We start from the raw sequence: 22,662 nt of genomic DNA on the forward strand, positions 1-22,662 counted from the left end.
TGTGTGTGTGTGTGTGTGTGTGTGTGTGTGTGTGTGTGTGTGAGTGAAGGTTGGGGGTACTGCATTTTAGGAAAGGAAGTCCTCACTGAGAGGGAGACATTTCAGTGAAGGCCTGGAGGAGGGAGTGGGAGTGGGGAGAGAATGTCCAGTACAGAGGCCCTGAGGCAGATTTGAGGAAGGGCAAAGAAGTCACTGTAGCTGGGGTTGAGGTGGAAAGAAGGAGAGTGGTAGAAAATGGACTTAGAGAGGTAACGGGGGGTGGGAAGAATATGAGGGGCCTCATGGGCCTTATGGACTTTGGAATGGGGAACCTCTGAAGTGTTTTGATCACAGGCGATGTATTAGTCATCTGTTACTGGGTAATGAATACAGCCACCCAAAATGTATTGGCTTAAAAGAACACTAAGTATGTATTATCTCTCATAGTGTCTGTGGATCAATAATTTGGGAGCAGCTCGAGCAGGGCTTCCTACTCAGGGTTTCTCATCAGGTTGCAGTCAGAGCTGGGCTAGGGCTCTGGCCACCTGAAGAGGTGGTTAAGTCGAGAGGATTTGTGTCCCAGGTGGCTTACTCACATGACTGACAAATTGGCTGTAGCTGATCGTGGGAGATCTCAGGGCTTCTTGACATGGGCCTCACCACAGGACTGCTTGTCTCATGAAATGTCACTGCCTTTCCACAGAGTGAGAAATCCAAGAAGGTGGCTGTGTCCTTGTCCTCTATGACTTTGCATCTGAAGTCACACATCATCCCTTCTGCAGTGTTCTGTGAGTCACAGGGTTCATCCCTGATTTAGAGTGTAAGCAGATTGCATCATGGTGTGGATACCAGGAGGTGGGGATCACTGGGGGCCATCCTAGAGGCTGACCCAAGCAGAAGAAAGGAGATAATTACTGGAACAATGTCTCCCCAAAGGCATGAGTATATGGAATTTAATGCAAAAGGAGAGGAAATAGCCTTTGTTAGGGACACAGAGGGATCTTCGATAGTAACAGTATATAGGTGCAGTTAGAGGAGGTAGGAAGATCTTATGGTGAGAGCTTGTACACATTCTCATCTAATTTTTTCTCTGTTTCTCAGTGAAAAGGAAACAAGGTCATAGGTCAAGATTGAGGATTGGGAAGAAGGTGTTTGTTAGAGGTTCATCAGTATTTCAAGTTTTTCAGTATCTTTTAAGTGATGCAGTGCTCATTGCCACTAACCCTCGTTTGGTCATATTATAAAGGAGGAAAAAAAGCTGTAGTTTTGATCATTGTTCTATTGTAAGAAGCACAGCCTGCCTGAGCTTTAGTAAAGTGAAAAAACCCCAACTCTGTGTATATATTTTTTTCATTTTAAGGACAGTAATTTTTTCTTTTTAATTTCAAGAACTTTCTATGTTTACAGCATAGAAAGTTTTATGCTATAAGCATCTTTTGGTGCAGTTAGACTACTTTGTTACTTCTGCTTATGGAATAGAGTAAAATACAGATAATAACATTTGCTTAAAGGAGACATTTAAAAAATAAGACATGATTTGTCTTAGCCCAATCAGCCTAAAACCACCAGGGACAACCTGTAAACAAACCAATTGAGTTTACTGACTCATTGCAGTGTGGGGACTGCACAACAGAGCAATTGTGGGGTATCTCATCAAACAAAGGAAAATATAGAGTTAACATAGGATTTTGCTAAAGAGTGGAATTTAGGTGCGATGTAAATGAAGTGATGTTCTATGGGCTCTAAGAGAGTATGGTTGTGTATAAAAGGGGTCAACCTCAGCTCTGTACTGTGAAATGGACCTATGGTTCTTAGTCCATTTTGTGTTGCTCAGAGGAACATTTGAGGCTGCACAATCTCTAAGGAAAAGAGGTTTATTTGGCTCAGTGTTCTGCGGGCTGTACAAGAAGCATGGCACCAGCATCTGCTCCTGGTGAGAGGTTCAGGCTGCTTCCACTCATGGCAGAAGGTGAGGGGGGGTATTATGTGCCGAGATCATACGGTGAGAGAGTAAGCAAGGAGGGAGGAGGGAGGTGCCAGGCTCTGTTTAACAACCAGCTCTCTTGAGAACGAATAAAGCAAGAACTCACTCACTGCTCCCTACCCCAGGGAGAGCATTAATCTATTCATGAGGGATCCACCCTGATAACCCAAACATCACCCATTAGGCCCCACCTCCAACACATTGGTTTGGGGGAGACAAACATTCAAACCATAGCAGTCCTGTTTTCTTGAAATGAAGTCAAAATAGATGTCAAATGTTGTGTCCTGAGATGCATTCTCTGAAGCTTTGCACAGGAGCTGTAAATCAAGGCTTCACTGATCACAATGACTTAACTCCTCCAGATAAGAATGAGATGTTTCATTCTTATTGCAATAATTTTAAACAGCAATGCATCTGATAGTCTATGATTTCAGAGAATAAAATTTCTCGGTAAGTAAGCAATAGTCCCTCTAAGAACTGGGTTTTTAGGGCATTTTATGGCTGCAATATGTATTTGGGAAAAATATTGTTTTCTGATAAATTTGCACCTAGCTTAATCTGCAGCTCTGGTTCTAGATTGATGAATGACAGGGACATTGCTTTCTTGGTCCAAGTAATTTTCTCAGACTATATTCTATAACTTACTATAATTCTAAACATTGATGAGTAGGTCACTGTCCCTTCCTAGGTAATCTGAGTCAAGACACATAAAGAGTTTGTATTTCATATTTTAAATTTATAATACAAGGTGGTTGGAAGAAGTCTTCAACAGAGTATGTATATAGAATTAGATCGTTTTTAAATGTTAATGACTAAATTACCATGCCTCCCACAGCATGTTTACCAGAACTCAGCATCCAAGTGTCCCACAGTTAGGTTTGCCAGTTTCCAACAGGAGGCCTCAAGGTGCTCAGACTCCCACTGTGGCATCTTCAAAGTTTTTCTTTCTGGTTCTAGCTTGCTCTGGCTAACAACCTCTATCATCAAAGTTGTCTGAGGAAGACATCCTGTTGCTGTGACCGACGGGACTCTTGGTGGAAGCCCTATTCCCATGTGCCCATGGCTGCAGCTCTCCAAGGGAGCAGGACATTGTTGGATTCTCTAAGAAGCTCAGAGGAAGTTACTTCTCACGGTGGTGCCATATGGGACTTGAAGTCGTTCTACTCATGCTCTGTTTTTCAGTAAAGCTGCTTCTGCCTCTGTCTTCTGTGCTGTGTCTCCTGTAAGGAATTCCCAAGACTTAAAGCAAACAAAACCAAAACCCAAAGCAAAAAATACGTAAATAAATAAATATACCAAACAAATCAACTAATTAAAAAAAAGAAGAAGAAGAAATGAAGTCAACATTCTTTGAGATCCAGCTCTGATTCTACCTTACACAATGATCAAACCACAGCACTTAACTTCAGCCCACAGGTCACCACATGGCCATTCCTACCCTGCTTGTTGGCACAGCCATGTGATTTTCTTAAACAATGTTCCCCAGTCAGTGGATTCACAGGGTGAGAGCTGGCATAATACCTGTGGTGAAAAGACAGAGGAGAAAGGTAATTGAAGGTGCTGATGAGAGTATCATTGACGAGATTCATCAAGGGCCCTAAGAGGGCTGGAGAAATAAGTAAGGAAAAAAAGGTACTGATGGAAAAGGCTTCTAAAGAAAGACTTCTCAATGATATATAATAACACTAACCATAACTACTAATAATTATTGAGCCTTTATTTGGGAAGGCACTGCAAAAAGAGCCTTATCTGCATTTTCTTGTTCAATTCTTAGAACAGCTTGGTGAGTTACATACTATTATTTTCTCCATTTTATGAATGAGGATTCTGAGTCTCAAAGAGTAACTTGCTCACATCCACGTGGCTAATAAGTGGTAGTGCTAGTTCTTAAACCAAATTTTCTGTGATTTCAGTGCTTGTGTTATTAGTTCTTAATATGCTTTCCAAAATATTGTGAGATATGCACCTTATTCTGAAACTTTTAATTAGATCTGAAATACACACGCAAATAAGTATCTATAGAAGGTGAAAATTGTAATATGTCTTTTTAAAATTTCTTTTATTATTATTATTATTATACTTTAAGTTTTAGGGTACATGTGCACAATGTACAGGTTTGTTACATATGTATCCATGTGCCATGTTGGTGTGCTGCACCCATTAACCTGTCATTTAGCATTAGGTATATCTCCTAATGCTGTCCCTTTCCCCTCCCCCCACCCCATAACAGTCCCTCCCCCCTCCCCCCACCCCACAACAGTGTGATGTTCCCCTTCCTGTGTCCATGTGTTCTCATTGTTCAATTCCCACTTATGAGTGAGAACATGCAGTGTTTGGTTTTTTGTCCTTGCGATAGTTTACTGAGAATGATGGTTTCCAGTTTCATCCATGTCCCTACAAAGGACACGAACTCATCATTTTTTATGGCTGCATAGTATTCCATGGTGTATATGTGCCACATTTTCTTAATCCAGTCTATCGTTGTTGGACATTTGGGTTGGTTCCAAGTCTTTGCTATTGTGAATAGTGCCGCAATAAACATACGTGTGCATGTGTCTTTACAGCAGCATGATTTATAGTCCTTTGGGTATATACCCAGTAATGGGATGGCTGGGTCAAATGGTATTTCTAGTTCTAGATCTCTGAGGAATCGCCACACTGACTTCCACAATTGTTGAACTAGTTTACAGTCCCACCAACAGTGTCAAAGTGTTCCTATTTCTCCACATCCTCTCCAGCACCTGTTGTTTCCTGACTTTTTAATGATCACCATTCTAACTGGTGTGAGATGGTATCTCATTGTGGTTTTGATTTGCATTTCTCTGATGGCCAGTGATGATGAGCATTTTTTCATGTGTTTTTTGGCTGCATAAATGTCTTCTTTTGAGAAGTGTCTGTTCATGTCCTTCGCCCACTTTTTGATGAGGTTGTTTGTTTTTTTCTTGTAAATTTGTTTGAATTCATTGTAGATTCTGGATATCAGCTCTTTGTCAGATGAGTAGGTTGCAAAAATTTTCTCCTATTTTATAGGTTGCCTGTTCACTCTGATGGTAGTTTCTTTTGCTGTGCAGAAGCTCTTTAGTTTAATTAGATCCCATTTGTCAATTTTGGCTTTTGTTGCCATTGCTTTTGATGTTTTAGACATGAAGTCCTTGCCCATGCCTATGTCCTGAATGGTATTGCCTAGGTTTTCTTCTAGGGTTTTTATGGTTTTAGGTCTAACATTTAAGTCTTTAATCCATCTTGAATTAATTTTTGTATAAGGTGTAAGGTGTCTTTTTACATGCACTTTCAAAAATTATCTAAGCCTGCTTCATCCACTACCCCTTCTCTCTCTCTCTCTCTCTCTCTTTTTGTTTCTAGCTCCTGAGTCCTCTCATTTTGACTCTCTTCCCATTATTCTTCTGCTTCTCAGGTGGATGACCCATTTTCAAACTTACCCTGATTTTTACCTTTAGGATTTTACCTGGATATTATTCAATTTCATGAACCAAAATCACCAGTAAGATACAGCTTAATGGTTGTCAAATATTAATAATTGTAAGAAAAAATCAGATATGCTTGAAAAAATTATCAAGCATAAGCTATGAATTGATATGGGAAGTTTACTAGTGAAAACATAATAAAAATTTGACCCACCTGAGGGTTAAAGATTTAACACAGGTAACACATCCAACATGAGGATAAAATATAGTTTAATTAGTTTTGTCATAGTTGATTTGTTCTTTCTGTACACCTGCTGGTAAGAAGAAAAAACATTAACTTTGATTTAAAGCTTAGTTTGATCTGTTAATTTAGGCAGAAGCTTTATCAATAGTCTGCCTTGGCAAAAAGTAAAACACAAACAATGCTTAGTTTATTACACATCCCTCCAACCCCCAAGTTATCTCCCTCAGGTAGTGTCCCTGTGTCTGAGGGAAGGGGTGGGGCTTTCAGGACATTATGAACATAGATGAGTCAGAGTCCTAAGATGTTAGATGCTATGTCTCATAAGTCCTCTAGTTTCCAGGACAATGACCCATTTAATTTCTGCCTTGTCTGCTGGCATTTGTGGTTAAAGTGTAACTCTTGCCTTTTGCTCTTCTTACTACATAGAAACTGTCAAAATCACCAGTGGCAGCCAGTTTGCTAAATCTAATGGTTAATTCTCTGTCATTATTTGTGTCACTCTTCAGCAGCATCTGTCACAACTTATTTTTCCCTTCTCTTTCAGGTTTTGCATTCACATGGCTGCTAGAACACCACATTATCTTGGTTATTCTCCTTTACTCTCAAAGCTTCTTCATCAGTCTCCTTGGATGGCTCTTCCTTTTATTCCTAACCTCTTAATTTTGGAGTTCCCAGATCACTCTTCTGAAATCCAGTCCCATATATCTAATACCTTACTCAGCATCTCCACTTGGATGTCCAAGAGACAACTCAAACTTATCCCAAACCTGCCCTAGACATATCTTCCCTTTCTCAGTTGCAATACTACAGTTTCTCAGACCAAAAATCTTGGGGTCTTTAGGCTCTGCTAGTCCATAGCTTTGTCTGTGTCATCATAGAGGAGAAACATAGATCAGGATTTTTTTTTCTCCTAAGGTCTTGCCTCTGTGATTCACAACCCTTTCTCTTAATTGACAATGTCTACTGTATTACAGTGCATAATCATTTTACATGTGCAAGGTTGTTTTGAAACCTAGAGACCTAGGTAAATTTGGGGTAAAACCATATATGGAATTTGAAATTTATAATCTGAAATAATCTCTTTCATGAAAATCAGATAAATGCATAAATTTTCTCTTGCAGGCTTGAGTAATAATTTCAACTGGCCACATTTCCTTGACCTCCTTTTGGCCCTCCATGGGGTCAAATTCAACATGTTTAAAATACCATCTTTCCTACAAGAGGCACTTATAGCTATATTTGTCCTTCTTCTGGAAATAGAACCTCTATTCTTCTTAGAATTGTTTCTCTCCCTGGTCTAACTTACAGCTTCCATAAGCATTGCCATTTTCTTGCATGAGCCCACCACCCTGGTTCCAATTTGATTGGTTCAGGAATGTCAACCTGGCCCAAGCTAAGCCAATCATAGTATTTTAAGACCCTAGTTACAACTGGTTGATCCATTATGTAGCACAAGATGGGTTAGTTACAATCCTTCCTTAGAATATTTGAAATTGGAAGCACAGGAAATAAAAGGCAGTTCCCTTCGGAGATAAAACCTATCAGAAGTAAAACTTGGGAGCTGTCTGTAGTCACATTTCTGACTATAAGAAGGAAAACAGTCTGCAGTGAGAAAGAATAAAACTGACATCTAGAGAGAGGTACAGATGAAAGGTAGATAACTAGATTCTGGTGACATTCTGGTGGCTAGATCTAGTTTTTCCTGGGGCCCAGTAGGCTATGCTTTCAACAGGTATTAATGAAGAATCTTGTACTTTATATTATGGATACCCTTGCTAACTATACTAAGAAGGAAAAAAGTATTTATTTTCTTATATAATTGGGAAGGACATCAAAATAGCTAACATAATCAAATAGCTGCAGTAACCAGGCCTCTATTTATGCTTCTGGCACTTCAGGACTGCTAGTTTTCGTTTTTATATATCCCCCATTTCTGCTTATTTTAGCTTTTGAATTAGTCTCAACTGGACTTCATGCAGTTATGCTTTTTCTAGGGCACTGAAGAAGATGGTTGCAAGCTGCTCCAGTGTCTTTTCATCCTTCCTAAAGGATGACCCTGAAGACAAAGGCTTTAGGGGAAAAGTCTAATGAAGACTCCTGATTGGTGTAGTTTAGGTCTCATGACCACCTTTGAACCAATCACTCTGGCTAGACCCAGCTCATATGCTACTTCTGTGTCTGTGGATAGGTCAGAGTCAGACACAGCTTTGCAGAAAACATGAGAAGTGGAGGGTATAGTTACTATAAAGGATATTGTAATACATTCTGAGAAGACAACACTATAGCTACCACAGTCCACTATACCATTGTTTGTTGGTTTAATTCTTTCTTGGATTCAGTGCAGCAATAAAAGTCATTTTTTGCCTAAGGCAGCTGAGTTTCCTCTCATTTGCAATCAAGAGACCTGATGAACACACATTTTCCCATCTCTCTTTTTCTTCTTAGATTCCTATCTCCCTGAATGACACTGCTTACTGAATCATTGTAGTTAAAAATGTGGGAATCCTCCTCAAGTTTTCTCTGTCTTTCACTCTCCATAGTCAAATATGTAGGAATTATTCTTAATTTCTGCCTATTCCTTCTATATTCAATAGATATCCATATCCAGATATCCTGCTATGTCAGTTCTAACTCTAAAATAGCTCTATAATCAGCCTCACTATTCCATTCCTATTGTCACAGCCATTGTTCACACTCTCATCATCTTTTGCATGATGTGCCTCCTTAATTAGTTCACTTACTTTCAGTCTTGCTTATTTGCATTCTATCTTCCACACTACTGTAAAAGTAAATCATCATGTCATTTCCATGAATGGTATTTTCTCTTGGAACCCATTGCCTTTAGAATAAACTTAAAAAGTTTCTTGGTGATGTGTACAGGATCCTTTCTGAATTTTTGCTAAGCATGCTTAACTTCTCTCTTGGTGTTTAGGTCTCAGCATCAGTTCTCACCTATGTATCCCACCTATGTATGTCACTGCTGTGTCATCTTCACCCTATTCTTTTCTGTCAGTGCTGTTCTGACCCTAAAGTCTACTCTTATCATTAGGTGTCCTTTATTTGCTCTTGGGACTTCTTGATATCCTGAATCCTTCTGCCTTTGGTACTTACCAGGTTCCCAAACCTTATATTATACATAAATCACTTATGGAGCTTTTCCTTGACCTGCCCTGGACACACTGCATTGGAAACATTTTAAAAATTTCCTCCTGGATCAGGTGTTTTGTAGGAGCAGTCATTTAGCAAACACTTGAGTGTTTCTGCTACTGCCTGATATTGAAGTTCTCAAATGCTTCTTTTCCTCACTGGTTGGAGCAATAAGTCATTTTTGCACCTTTACCTACTTCTGAGACTTCTTTGGATTGGCTGACCTGACTTTAAAATCTCTTCAGATTCCATCGTAGTCATCTCTGCTCCCCACCCTCATGACATTAATGCAGAATCGGCTATTTCAACCATTTCGCTCTCCTATAGTTATGCAGCCCCCCCACTATTCCATCTCTTTGAATTTATTCTGTCTATACTTCCTTTATCATACGTAATTAAAACTCTAGTTCAAGTGTATGAATTATTTTTCCCAGCTACTTTAGCTATGTCTCCAACCATATATTCTCCTTCTCACTTGAGAGCCCTAACATACCATTTCTAGATATTAACTAGGGCTTTAAAATTATTGTAGTGGCTCCAGTCATTGGCACACTACAATGGAGGGCAGATAGTGTGCATCTCTTCCAACGTCCATTTTTAATAACATCATGGCAGTCGTGTAAAATTGGCTATGGTGTGAATATTTACACCACCTAAATCAGCAAATACTCAGCAAATGCTAGATTTCTTTTTCCTTGGAGGGCTGGTTGTTACACATTTACCAGCATATCACTAGCTTCAGTGGACGACCAAGCTGTGGGACCCCTGGTGCCAGCCTAGAGTACCTGATGTAACCACTGCAGGTAAGAAGTATACACCATGGACTAATACCAGCTGAAAGCAAAAGTGGATTGAGCCTGGACAGGTGGGTTGTTAGTAGTCTCTAGACCTTAAAAAGTCTAAAACTAAGCTCCTAGTTCTGCTCCAAATCTGTTCTACTCCTGTACTGATTCATCTCAATTAATGGCAACAGCATTCACTGGGAACTTGCACAGATAATTTAAGTAATCTGTGCATCAAGTTTGGGCACACTAGTAGCATGTATCTCACAGGCTGTTTTGAGTATTAAATGAGCTGTGATTGGTAAAGTGCTTAGAATTATGTCTGGCACAATCATGATTTCCTGAAACACTATGTAAGTTTTTAAATAATTGCTCAAATCCAAACACTTAGAGTCAGCTTTGCCTCCATCATTTCTCTCATACCCCATATCCAATCTGTCAGGAAATACTTTTCCCTCAATTTTCAAAATATATATCTGGATCTGACCTCATCTTGGTATTTCTACTGTGCCAACTTGGATCAAGCCTCCATCATGTCAATCTGAATTATTGTGCTGGATTTCCTACTTTCACTCTTGCTCCCTCTGCTGTTTATTTCTAACATAACAACCAGAGTGATCCCTTTTCGTTATTTTTAGACCATGTCCACTTCTCAGCTGAAAACCCTCTAATGCAGGGGCTTCCAATCTTTGGGCTTCCCTGGGCCACAGTGGAAGAAGAAGAATTGTCTTGGATCACATATAAAATATACTAACACTAACAATAGCTGATGAGCTAAAAAAAAAATGGCAGAAACATCTCATAATGTTTTAAGAAAGTTTACAAATTTGTGTGGAGCTGTGCTGAAATCCGTCCTGGGCCGCATGTGGCCTGTGGGCCACAGGTTGGACAAGCTTGCTCTAATGGTTTCCCATTTTTCTAAAAGTAATAGCCAAAGTCCTTCCAAAGGCTTACAAGTCTTTGGCCCAGCTCTGAGCTTTCCTCTGACATCATCTTTTATAATACTGTCTCACTCAGATCTAGTCCTCTTGGAATTCTACCATGGAGTGAGTGAGGGGAGTGTTGTAGGACTGTCAAAACAAGAATGAGTGAGAAAGCAAGAATGGGCACAGTGAGGGCAAGGGGTGCAGGGTGGGGTGTATGGTTTAAGTGGTACAGATCAAAAAGTAAGAGTCCACGTAGGAGCAGTTCAAGAATTTTGTCCAAAACACAACAAGTGAAAACAAGATCTGTACCCAGCCCCTTGGAAATAGGCCTAGTATGAAGAAGGCAAGAAAACAGCTCCAAGTGCCCGGCATAGATCTTGCCAGCCTTGAATACCCTTGAGTCCTAAAATTAGGCCAAATGTGGTCTGGCTTTGTTGTAGCAGTATTTGGTGCTAGGAAGCCTGTACATGTTTTGACACAAAAAATATTTCTAAACCTGATGGTATGTGGAACCAACTCCTGTAATAACACTGACCTGATTTTGTCCTAGAAAAGTGATGGGATGGCTCCTATAACTATAATTGAAAGTTCCTTGGGAAAAGCTGGGATGTGGCTGACATGAAGGCAAGCAAAAAAAAAAAAAAAAAAAACCAACTGTGGCAGCCAGGACAACTGGGAGAATCAGCTGTGATCTAGCTCATGGATAATCTTCATGTATTCAGAGACCAAGAATACATAGACCAAGAGCGGATATACTGATTGTTATCTTTTAAAATACAATATTGATAGGGCCATATTGTAAACCAAGCAAGCAGATAATAAACAATGAAACAAAACCAGAAAGAAGCCTTTTGTCTGCCCAGTTTAAAACATTGTACTGGGAAAAATCTACTGCAATGAAATCTACTGGGTAGGATCCCAACTGTTTTCTTACAGCCCAGCCTCATCATCTGCCTCGTCCCTTTTTCTGATACTGATCTCAGTTTATTAATCCTTTTCCAGTCTGTACACGTACCTTTCCAGTTTTGTTTCTGGCATATTAGCTCATTGTTACCTGCTTGTTTCTGGGATTCAATACTGCTTTTATGATTACTTGGCTGTAGCTCTTCTATTCATTGTATCTGCTTTGCTTGGGTCCCTATGCTTTAGGTCCCTGTGGGTACAGTTGGCCCTAGTATTATAACCTTCCCCTATACCAACTGCCCTGGCCCTTTTGTCATCTGTATCTGCCTTATCCTGGCTTCTCCTAGACCATGTGCTTGGGTTAATCCAGGCTACCCTCAGAGATATACAGGCTACTCTATGCAAACATCTCATGACATGATAGAAAATTTCAGCATAGCACATCCAGCCACCAAATAGAATATTCCAGCATGCTGGCAAGGTTAAAGTTGGTCTATTTAAATTTGTCCTAGCTGAGAATTTAGGACCTAGTCCTAGACCCTCCTGTAACTAGACCCTCCTGTGAATCATTTCCATAAAGGCCTGATGAACATGATAAAAAATTTGATGATGAATCCATTATACTTATATGTAATTGATGCTGTTGGTTTACTACAGAGTTGCCCATGTAGCCAATATACATTTCCCCCAGCTGCTAAAAGTGCAGAAGCTGAGGCCTAGGCCAGCAACTTTCTCCAAAGGTTTTCCCTTGGCTGACAGAGCTACCTCATCCAGAGATGCTTGGGAAGTTACTCCCTCTCCCTACCCCCATTCTACCTGGATTAGACTTTGAATCCAGTTTTTTGTATAGGGTGGAGTTGAGGGAAATGAGGCTTCTTCCCACATAATCACCGTATGGGACTCTCTGAGAAAGGCTACTAGTCTGTGACTTTGTGCTGTATGAGTGGTGCCAATTAAAATTATTCTTCCTCCCACCTTTAAATAAAATCTACCTTGAGACTTCACATTTTTAGTCAATTCAAGCAGTAAAACCTTTCTCTTACACTGATTAGGACATTATTTCCAGATGATAGCTCTGATACATCTTTTTGGACAAGTTGTCAAATCCTTGCATCATCAAGTATGCTTTACCCCAGTAATGACTTGCATCTTTTACAGGAAATAGATCTTCAGACTTATAAAATACAGGTACAAGAGAGAGAGTGTTAGTTCCTCTCATCAAATTGCATTGATGTGAGGCTTTAGAAAGAGGCACTGGATTCTGTTTCCATGACAACCGCTTCACTGTTCAAGGGGAAAACGGGACAGTGATTGAAATCTGTGTTAATGGCAGCTCTAAAAATAATCAGCAATGTATTGAAATCAAATGAAAGACCCAGGAGGCAATTAATAAAAATTGTAACCATGGAGAGTGAGATTATTACAGTTATAATATTCTTTAAGAATTACAGAAATGGCTGGTGACAAAAATAGTTTTGGGGAGAATCAATTATTATTTTGTTTGTTCATTCTTTCAGGTGGCTGTCGATATATTCATTATATGCCAGCCATAGGTTAGGACCTGAAGATACAGAGGTGAATCAACAATGTCTCCAATGTCTCTATCTTCCAGGACCTCATGGTTTTATCTTCTAGGGTCTCACAGTTTTATAAAAAGAGAATCCACCATGATTGTAATGGACATTTTGTTTGCATACCCAACATCTAACCATTTCCCACTGTGTAGCAGCCAGGCAATTCCACAGCCAAGTCCAGGGACAATTCAAAATCATTTAGTATAGTTATTGGTTCTTCAGTGAGCATGCAACCAAGGCATAAACCTATATGACACCCTTTTATTAAGAGTGGCTTCTGCAAAAAGCTCAGAAACGTTGAGTGGCTGTGGGATGCTTATAATCTTTTTTACTTAAACATAAAAAAGGGAGCAGTAAGGTCTGCTGCTTCAGGCAGCTACCTTGTGATTAGGGGGAAAATCAGCCTGAGGATGAAACCAGCCCTTGGACAAGGGCAATGCCAGGAGAATCACAGATAAACATAGCCAGACCTGACTGAACTGCATGAACCTACTCTACCTCTATATGTTCTAGAGATCACAGCCCACCAAATTTCTTTTTGTGGAAGCTTGAGTTGGGTTTTCGTGGTTTTTTTCACCTGAAAATAAAAAAAAAGCATACAGCTAATAATAAATGTCAATGTCATGAAATAAGTGTAATATTGCAAATAAGCAGAGGTAACTATTGGATGTACAGGGAGAGAATAAATCAGAGGGAGAAAGAGGAGGTAACAATGAACTCAATCTCGGAGAAAGGAGAGCAGAGAAGATCATGAAGCATCTTATATTGTGAAGGTAGAAAATTCAGCTTTGTTGTCAGCATAGTTCCGGACTGTCCAACTATCTAGGATTGCCGGTCAATGGCAAAATGGGCTTATCTTAACCCAAGCTCTAGGCAGAGGTGGATGTATCATGAACCTAAAGAAGCTTAAGCTCATGTGCTTGTTACTTATACTTACCCTTTGGGGAGGAAGTAGCAGCCAGGGCTGCACATTAGCAAATGGGCTGCCCCAGCTTAAAGGTTATACTCTTAGGTCTGGTGGTGTTATTGCATTGTGGATGGAGTTTTTGAAATTGTGATGTTTGTGGTATATATCAACTTTTAAAATGTTGTCACTTGGTTTTATGTATTTTCTAAGTAATTATTCTCTTTAGTATCTAAATTTGTATTCTTTTAGTTAAATAGGGTGCTTCAAACTGTGATTGTCAGACCCACAAAATCTACATCTGTCACCTGTTTTATGAGTCGAATATTCTGAGTCTTCTTTAGATGAGTCGGTTTTAACTAAAGCTTATTTCTCTCCAGCATCTTCCTGCAATCTATAAGAAGTACGAACATGGTGAAGTATCTGCCTATTTCTCTATTTTCTAAAATTTCAGACATAGCAGGCATGTTGTCTGACAGAGCAGGCTATCAGCACTATTTCTACGTTCTCCTGGCCTCCAGGAACAACCATTGGTGAACCCAGTCAAGTATCTGGGCCTTATCTTTCTTTTTCTTTTTCTTTTTCTTTCTTTTCTTTTTCTTTTTTTTTTTTTTTTTAGATGGAGTCTCGCTCTGTAGCCAAGGCTGGAGTTCAGTGGCACGATCTTGGTTCACTGCAACCACCGCCTCCCGGATTCAAGCAATTCTCCTGCCTCAGCCTCCTGAGTAGCTGGGACTACAGGTGCGCGTAACCACACCCAGGTAATATTTGTATTTTTAGTAGAGACGGGGTTTCACCGTGTTAGTCAGGCTGGTCTGGAACTCCTGACCTCAGGTGATCCACCTGCCCCAGACTCCCAAAGTGCTGGGATTACAGGCGTGAGCCACCGTGCCTGGCCTCTGGACCTTATCTTTAACCCCAATGAGAAGAACTTGAACTACTCCTTGCCCTCATCTCTGACTGGGGAACTAAGAATTAGGCTTCATAGCTATTTATCATCACAAATCCCAAACTTGAAGGAGTGAAGAAAATAAGTGAAAGCTGGACAGGTTAGACCAGGTGCTGCAGAAGTTGTGTGTGTGTGTGTGTGTGTGTGTGTGTATGTGTGTGTTATGTTGGGGGCAGGCATACTTGGCTGTATCAAAGGGTTGGGATTCTCTGAGGGCTTGTTCCCAGACAAAAAGCCATGTGAGCAAGAAACTGGAGATATTTATAAGCAACAAAATTCAATAACTAGATATGAAAAGGAAAAACATTTTCTAAATTTAAATAACAAAAAATAAATTGCAATAAATAATATTAAAGACTAGGTTATTTTTCTATCCTTCCTAGAGAAAGTATTAAAAAAATCATTGCTACATAAAGAACTTCTCAAAGAATATCAAGCCAAAAAATGTAGAATAAATATTATAAATCTGTATCAGGCAGTTAATGATGATACTAACAATAGTAATTTATTAAATTTTAAAAACTGTGATGTTTATGGTATTTATCAACTTTTAAAATGTTGTACCTTGTTTTTATGTATTTTCTAAGTAAATATTCTCTTTAGTATCTAAATTTGTATTCTTTTAGTTAAATAGGGTCCTCCAAACTGTATGATTGTCAGACCCACAAAACCTACATCTGTCACCTGTTTTATAAGTCAAATATTCTGAGTCTTCTTCAGATGAGTCGGTTTTAACTAAAGCTTATTTCTCTCCAGCATCTTCCTGCAATCTATAAGAAGTATGAACATGGTGAAGTATCTGCCTATTTTTCTATTTTCTAAAATTTCAGACATAGCAGGCATGTTGTCTGAATCCTAAATGCAATAGGCAATGATTTAACCAACTGTTTTGTTATTACATGTACCAGTTTCCTGGAACTACCACAAACTGGGTGACTAAAAACAACAGAAATTTATTCTGTCACAGTTCTAGAGATTAAAAGTCTGAAATCAAGGTATCAGCAGGGTATGCTTCTGGAAGACTCCAGGGAAGAATACTTCCTTGCCTTTCCCTAGCTTCTGGCGGCTCTCACAATCCTTGGCTTCCTTGGTTTGTAGCTGCATCACTCCAGTCTCTGCCTCCATCTTCACATGGCCTTCTTCTTTGTGTCTCTGTGTGACCCCTCCTCTTCTTATATGGACACCAGTCATTTGATTTAGGACCCACTGTAATTCAGTATGACCTCAACTTAATTACATTTGCAAAGGCCCCATTTCCAATTAAGGTCATATTTTGAGGTTCCAGGTGGATATGAATTTTTGGAAGGCACTATTCAAACTACTCCACTACATAACAGGCACATTGTACTCCCAGATGGGGATGGAGTGATTTGCATTGTCCCTATCCCATCTTGTTTCAGCAAGTTCCACATTTTAAAGTCTGTAATTGATAAGATTTCAGTTCTAAGTATAAATACTCCTAGACTTACCTCTTTGATAAATCCATTATATGTTCATAATATTCTAAATCAAAAATGCATTTAATACACCTAGCCTACCAAATATCATAGCTTAGCCTACCCTACTTTAAATATGCTCAGAAAACTTACATTAGCCTATGGTCAGGCAAAATCATCTAACCCTAAGATTATTATATAATAAAGTCTTGAATATATCATGTAATTTATTGAATATCATATATGATAGAGTACAGTATCATTATTCAGCCCTCGTGGTCACATGACTTGGAGCTGTGGCTCACTACTGCCGCCCAGCATCACGGGAGATTATCATCTCATATCTATAGCCTCGGAAAAGATCAAAGTATGGTTTCTATTGAATGCATGTAGCTTTCAATTGCTACATGTAAAGTTGAAAAATTGTAAGTTGAGCCATAATTTGGGGACCATCTGTACAAATCTCTGCATCAATAAAAAATCTTTGAAATGAAAGTGACTGAAACTCAATTTGAGCTTGTTAGGCAAAAGGGTAAATTTATTGGCACATTAATTATCGTAAGGACAGGGAAGATGGAACATCAAACTAGAGGCTCTAATCTGTATTATTCTCTTCCTTCTCCTCCTGTGCTTCTTTCTAAACAGTGACTTCATTTTGTCAAGCTGGCTGAAATGATGCGCACTATCCCTCTTCCTGGGATCATAAACTCATCGCTTCATGACTAGAGAGTAAATGTTCTCATTGTAAAAGTCCTGGAAGAAGGCTAATATTCCAAGCTTGAGTAAAGTTCTCAACCCTGGACCAATTGCTGTCCTAACAGGGAGATATACTGTTTTTGCCATAGCTTAGCCATGTATTCATTCTTACATCCAGGACAGTGATGGGGTCTATTACTAGAAGAAATGAGGAAAAAATGTTAGGTAGACAAAAGGTAGATGTCTACTATCAATAAATCATAGTTCCTTTCTCCATTCTCTCCTGTACTCCTCCACCCCCCTTTCACACAATACAGAGAATTGGATTAGAAATTGTATGGATCGGTCGGGTGCGGTGGCTCACATCTGTAATGCCATCACTTTGGGAGGCCGAGGCGGGCGAGTCACCTGAGGTCAGGAGTTCCAGACCAGCCTGCTCAACATGACGAAACTCTGTCTCTACTAAAAATACAAACAATTAGCGGGGTGAGGTGGCGGGCACCTGTAATCCCAGCTACTCGGGAGGCTGAGGCAGGAGAATTGGTTGAACCCAGGAGGCAGAGGTTGCAGTGAGCCGAGATCATGCCACTGCACTCCAGCCTGGACGACAAGAGCAAAACTCTGTCTCAAAACAAAACAAAACAAAACAAAACAAAACAAAACAAAACAAACAAAAAAATTGTATGGGTCACACAACAAATAATAGCTAAAGCTAAAAATGAAGGTGAAAGAACAGTAGTTTTTGGTTTCAGTTGCAGTGCTCAACTGCCATCTAAAAAAAAAATACATGTGAAAAACACTCTGTGCTTGAAAGTTCAGAGACCTGAATTTTAGTCCCTGATCTGCCTCTAACATGTGATCTTGAACAAGTGACTAACATTACTCTTTCTCACTATCAATATACCTGACATTATGAAAGTCAACAAGAAAGATTTAAAAAGTAGTTTAGGAAAATCTATATTTAAAATGATAGAATGCTCTATATGTTCTGATAAAGCTGTTGATTTAGGAAAATTAAATAGGAGAGAGAGTCTTGTATAGTGAAAATATCACTTAATTTGAATTTAAGAGTTCTGATTCTGTCTGACTCTCAAGTTATTTACCGGTAGGCCCCTCAAGCTGCTGCTTGTATAAAATCAGTGGGTTATATTTAGTTTATCTCTTAGGCCTCTTCCCATTCTAATATTCCATAAAAATACAATGAAACCTCAATTATCCAAACTTTATATTGCTTGCTTCTTATAAAATGGAAATGTGTTTATCCTTCTGGAGGTTTGTAGCATTTCTTAAATCTGAAAAATTCTTGGCTACTTTCTCTTCAAATATTGTTTTAGTCCCATTTTCTTCTCCTTTCTTTCTGTACCTTGAGTAAACCTTTTAATTATATCTGATAAGTTTCTCATGCCCTTTCTGGATTCTCCATCCTCTTAACTGTCTGTGTGTCCGTTTGGGTATTTTCTTCTGACCTACCTTTTAGTTTATAAATTCTCTTTTCAATTGTGTATATTTTGTTTTTTTAATAAGTGAACTATGAGGTGTTTATTGATAATTTCCTTGTACATATCTTGTATTGAATTCAATGATTTTACTTAATCTTTGGGTTGATGAGTTTTTGAGTTTGAAAATTCTATCATCATCTTTTAAAATATTGTTCCGCCACTATGTCTTTCTCTTTTCTTTGGGTCATCCAGTTACACCTATGTTTGATTTTTTAACCGTGTCCAATACATATCTTAAACACTTGGTTTTAATTTTTTCTATTTATTTTTCTAATACTTTGCTTTTATATTTAATATTTTCTAGGGGCCTGTTTTTAATTTCATAAACCTCCTGTTCTGCTTTGTTCTATCTGCCTTTAAAATCAAATAAATGTTTTTTTAAATTTCAAATTTCTGAAAAACTTCAGACTAAGAATGTCCACTTAATTTTTTTTTTTTTTTTTTTGAGACAGAGTCTCACTCTCTCACCCAGGCTGGAGTGCAGTGGCGTGATCTCGGCTCACTGCAACCTCCACCTCCTGGGTTCAAGCGATTCTCCTGCCTCAGCCTCCTGAGTAGCTTGGATTACAGGAGCACACCACCATGCCTGGCTAATTTTTGTATTTTTAATAGAAATGGGGTTTCACCACGTTGGTCAGGCTGATCTCAAACTCCTGACCTTGTGATCCACCTGCCTCGGCCTCCCAAAGTGCTGAGATTACAGGCATGAGCCACTGCGCCTGGCCCCACTGATTTTTTATAGCCTCTAATTTTCTGTTGAAATTCTACCACTCCTTATCTTTTGCTTTACTTTCTTTTATCGATCAATCTAAGTATTTTAAAGTCTGAGTCTCCTGTAGAACTCTAAGTCATTATCTCTATCTTACCGGTAGGGAAACTAAAAAATTTCATGAAGAATAAAATCCATTGTACAATGCGTAATGTAGTCAAAGATCTTGAAAAAGAATTGGTGTCTAAACCGTTATTTTTCACTTTTAATCAATAAACATTATTCCTCTTTAGAGGAGGTAAAAAAAATTATCCATATAAAATATACTGAAAATAAATTCCATTAAACATTAAATGATGAATAGTTCTAAATCTCTCTATCTTCTTTGCATTCATTAACTAGCACTTCAGAGCAAAAATAATGGTAGCTTTTGTTATGGCTTCATATTTCTTTAAAATATTGACTTAAAATAGATTTCCAATCTGGGGAATAGATAAGAACTAATGCCATTTTGTTTTAAACAGAATTGTGTTGTAATCTTCAAGCTAAAGGCATAGCAAAAAAAAAAAAAAAAATGACAACATCACTGGAAATTTGCCTCAGTCTACTTACTGTTCACCATTTAATCAGATACTTTTTAATTCTGGCAGAAAGTCTAAGGAATTCATGGATCCACCTTCTAAGCACATCAAGGAGTGCTAATACACTGGGCAGTTAGAACAATGGCAGCAGAACATTTTATTTAAACTTTTGACATAATAAAATAATAATTTTTTCTTGTTTTGGTAATAATATCATTAATACTTTATAGTTGTGGCATACTACAATGTTAAAGATTCAATTAAGCAAGAGAGCACCATAATACACTTTAAATAAGACTGCTATAACTTTCACAGGCACAGTTTCAAACAGACTAGTCAACCCTCATTATTCATTAGGACTACTTCATATAAGTCAGCTTACCAGTAAGTAGCACTTTACAAAAGCCTCTTATCTACTGACTTACCATATAGGTCTTAGGAAAAATGTTTTATTTTTGAATAGATATATGGATACTATAAAGATGGTGGCTGTTTATCACTATGTTGTGAAATTTCTTGCCTTCCTTCAATTTTTTTTTTTCAAGTGGAGCAATGATTTTCTAAAAAGTCTGAGCCTTCTAAGCATAGCTCATCTCCTGGTAAAAATTGCAGTGCCCCATTAGTTAATAATGCCATCGCAAGCCGTCCTTTTCTCTCTTTTAATGTATGATACAAACAAAATTTGTGCAAGTCAAAGAGCAGGGCAAAGTTTTCATATTTCATAGAGCTTTGTGTAAGTTTATTTCATAGAACTGTGGGAGTGCCAGCCAAAGAGCTTCCGGTATGAAACTTTTCAGTTGCCTTTATGGAGATGGCCACTGGCAGCGTACCACCTTGGTCATGCTCGGGCAGGGAGAGGGCAGCTTGCGCAGACAGCACAGGTAAAATGCCTTTGGAGAGAGGCGGCTTCCCAGGCTTGTGAGCTGCGAGAGCCAGGCACTCCAGTAGCACAGAGCCCGGAAACCCGGCACGCAGTCGGAGCGCGCGTGCAGGCACAGGAAGTGACGGAGAGTTGATGCGTCAGGCTTAGGCTCAGGCTGAGTGACAGTAGCTGCATGCCTGTCTCCTCGAGTTCCTGAAGGATGGAGCCTGCGTTTTGTTTTGTTTTTTTAATTTATTTCTAAATTTCCCGCCTTTTCCCTCTGTGTTGGTCATTTGCTGTTGTTATTTTTGGCATGTTTTATAATTTTCAGTCGGTTTTCAGAATATAGATAGCATACTGTACATTCTCTGTATGATGTTCCCACGAAAGTGCTGTTTTTGTTTTTTAGTTATAAAGCACTTCAGTGAATGACTTTGATCCAGTTGAGACTTAGTTTTAAGCTTTGTTATACTTGACCTTTTTAATTTGTTACTTACAGGATGTGACCATTAATCTTAGAAAGTAGCTTTGCCCAAGTCCTGGACCTGGGTTAGCATGCTCCCTCTGGATTTAATTCTAATCTCTAACTCCTCAGTGCCGTTCAGCTGCTGAAATCTCTGCTCAGCATTGGAGCTTTCTGTTTGCTGTTTCCTACTACATATCTTGAAGGCTTGCCTTGTACATGCACAAGTCAGAAATTTACCCACAGTTTGAGGGAACTTAGGATGCAATTTTGGGGACACTGTCTTAGCTTCCTGTCTTTTTCAATAGTTTGTTCCTCAAATCAGAGCTCCTTTGGCATCCTGAAACGCCAGACTTTTCTCCTCTGACGTGTGACTCCTTCTTTCTTCTTGGGCTCTTTTCGCCTTCACCGCAACTTGGAAAATGCCCCGAGGAAAATTCCGAGGTGAATGTTGAATACATCTTGTATGCTTCCCTTTCTCAAGGATTCTAGCTGCTCAATATTACTTGCACTGGCTCTCCAATGCCTTCAGAGGATTGTTTATATATATATGTTTTCCAATTCTTAGACTTATTTTTGGTAGGAGGTTTAGTTAAATGTAAGCTACACTGTTGACTCCAGGGTCCAACATTTTATCCAGTGAATTTTAATTTGAACAATTTTATCATTTCTAAATGTTATTTTAAGATTTCTTTTTAATGTGTACCCAATCATTTTTAAAACCTTTCGTTGCATGTTCCCTTTGTCTTCCTTTATACGGTTTATATTTATCTATCTATATTTATGTTTGGATTCAAGTAATTCCAAAAATTCTCTCTCTCTCTTTGTGTTTTCTTTTTCTTTGTATGCTTGTGATTTCTAATATTAACTGCAGATACCTTGATGTCATTTATGGAAGTTTTAAATTTGAGAATCTCTCATTTTTAGGAAATTTGTAAACGATGGATTATATGTGTTTTTTCCTTATTTATTCTGGGTCTAGGTTTTAGGTAAGAGGGCCTTTGAGAGTTTCCGGCCTGACAATATATACTGCTTGAAACAGAAAGTTATACATTTTAATTTTGAATTGTGCTCTCCGTGGAAAACTTGAAAAGAAATAAAAATGTTTCATGATGAACTTATGTTCACCAAGCCTCTCAGACACGTATATGCTCTGGCTGCAGAAATTCCAAACTCAACTTATTAAACTTTTTTATTTTACAAAGCTACACATTTTAGAAATAAATCTATCCACCTGTTAGCCGAAATTCAATTAATTGTAAAGCATTTTTTTCTTATTTAATGAAAAGAAGAGGCCGGGCACGGTGACTCACACCTGTAATCCCAGCACTTTGGGAGGCCGAGGCGGGCGGATCACGAGGTCAGGAGATCGAGACCATCCTGGCTAACACACTGAAACCCTGTCTCTACTAAAAATACAAAAAAAAAAATTAGCCGGGCAAGTTGGCGGGCGCCTATAGTCCCAGCTACTCTGGAGGCTGAGGCAGGAGAATGGCGTGAACCCCAGGGGGCGGAGCCTGCAGTGAGCCGAGATCGCGCCACTGCACTCCAGCCTGGGCGACAGCCAGACTCTGTCTCAAAAAAAAAAAAAAAAAAAAA

At 38.9% G+C, this 22,662-nt stretch overlaps 1 protein-coding gene and 1 long non-coding RNA gene across 6 annotated transcripts in view; one reads left to right on the forward strand and one right to left on the reverse strand.

Annotated features, from left to right (window-relative positions):
* The window catches only part of LOC116463473 (Golgi-associated kinase 1B), a 257,534-nt gene that overhangs the window by 180,106 nt on the left and 54,766 nt on the right, over positions 1–22,662 (forward strand). The window contains exon 2 of one of the 5 annotated variants that reach the window (XM_058434662.1): positions 21,372–21,507. The exons of the other annotated variants lie outside the window; for them this stretch is intronic. The gene's annotated coding sequence lies outside the window, so the exon portion shown is untranslated. The remainder of the gene's footprint in view (positions 1–21,371; positions 21,508–22,662) is intronic. 5 annotated transcript variants of the gene reach the window in all.
* Positions 2,706–22,662, reverse strand: part of LOC116463476 (uncharacterized) — a 28,456-nt gene continuing 8,499 nt past the window's right edge. Inside the window, exon 3 of the long non-coding RNA XR_004246693.2 lies at positions 2,706–3,183. This is a non-coding gene — a long non-coding RNA (uncharacterized LOC116463476). The remainder of the gene's footprint in view (positions 3,184–22,662) is intronic.

This window comes from Hylobates moloch, unplaced genomic scaffold (genome assembly GCF_009828535.3).
Source record: "Hylobates moloch isolate HMO894 unplaced genomic scaffold, HMol_V3 SCAFFOLD_38, whole genome shotgun sequence".
Classification (NCBI taxonomy): Eukaryota; Metazoa; Chordata; class Mammalia; order Primates; family Hylobatidae; genus Hylobates; species Hylobates moloch.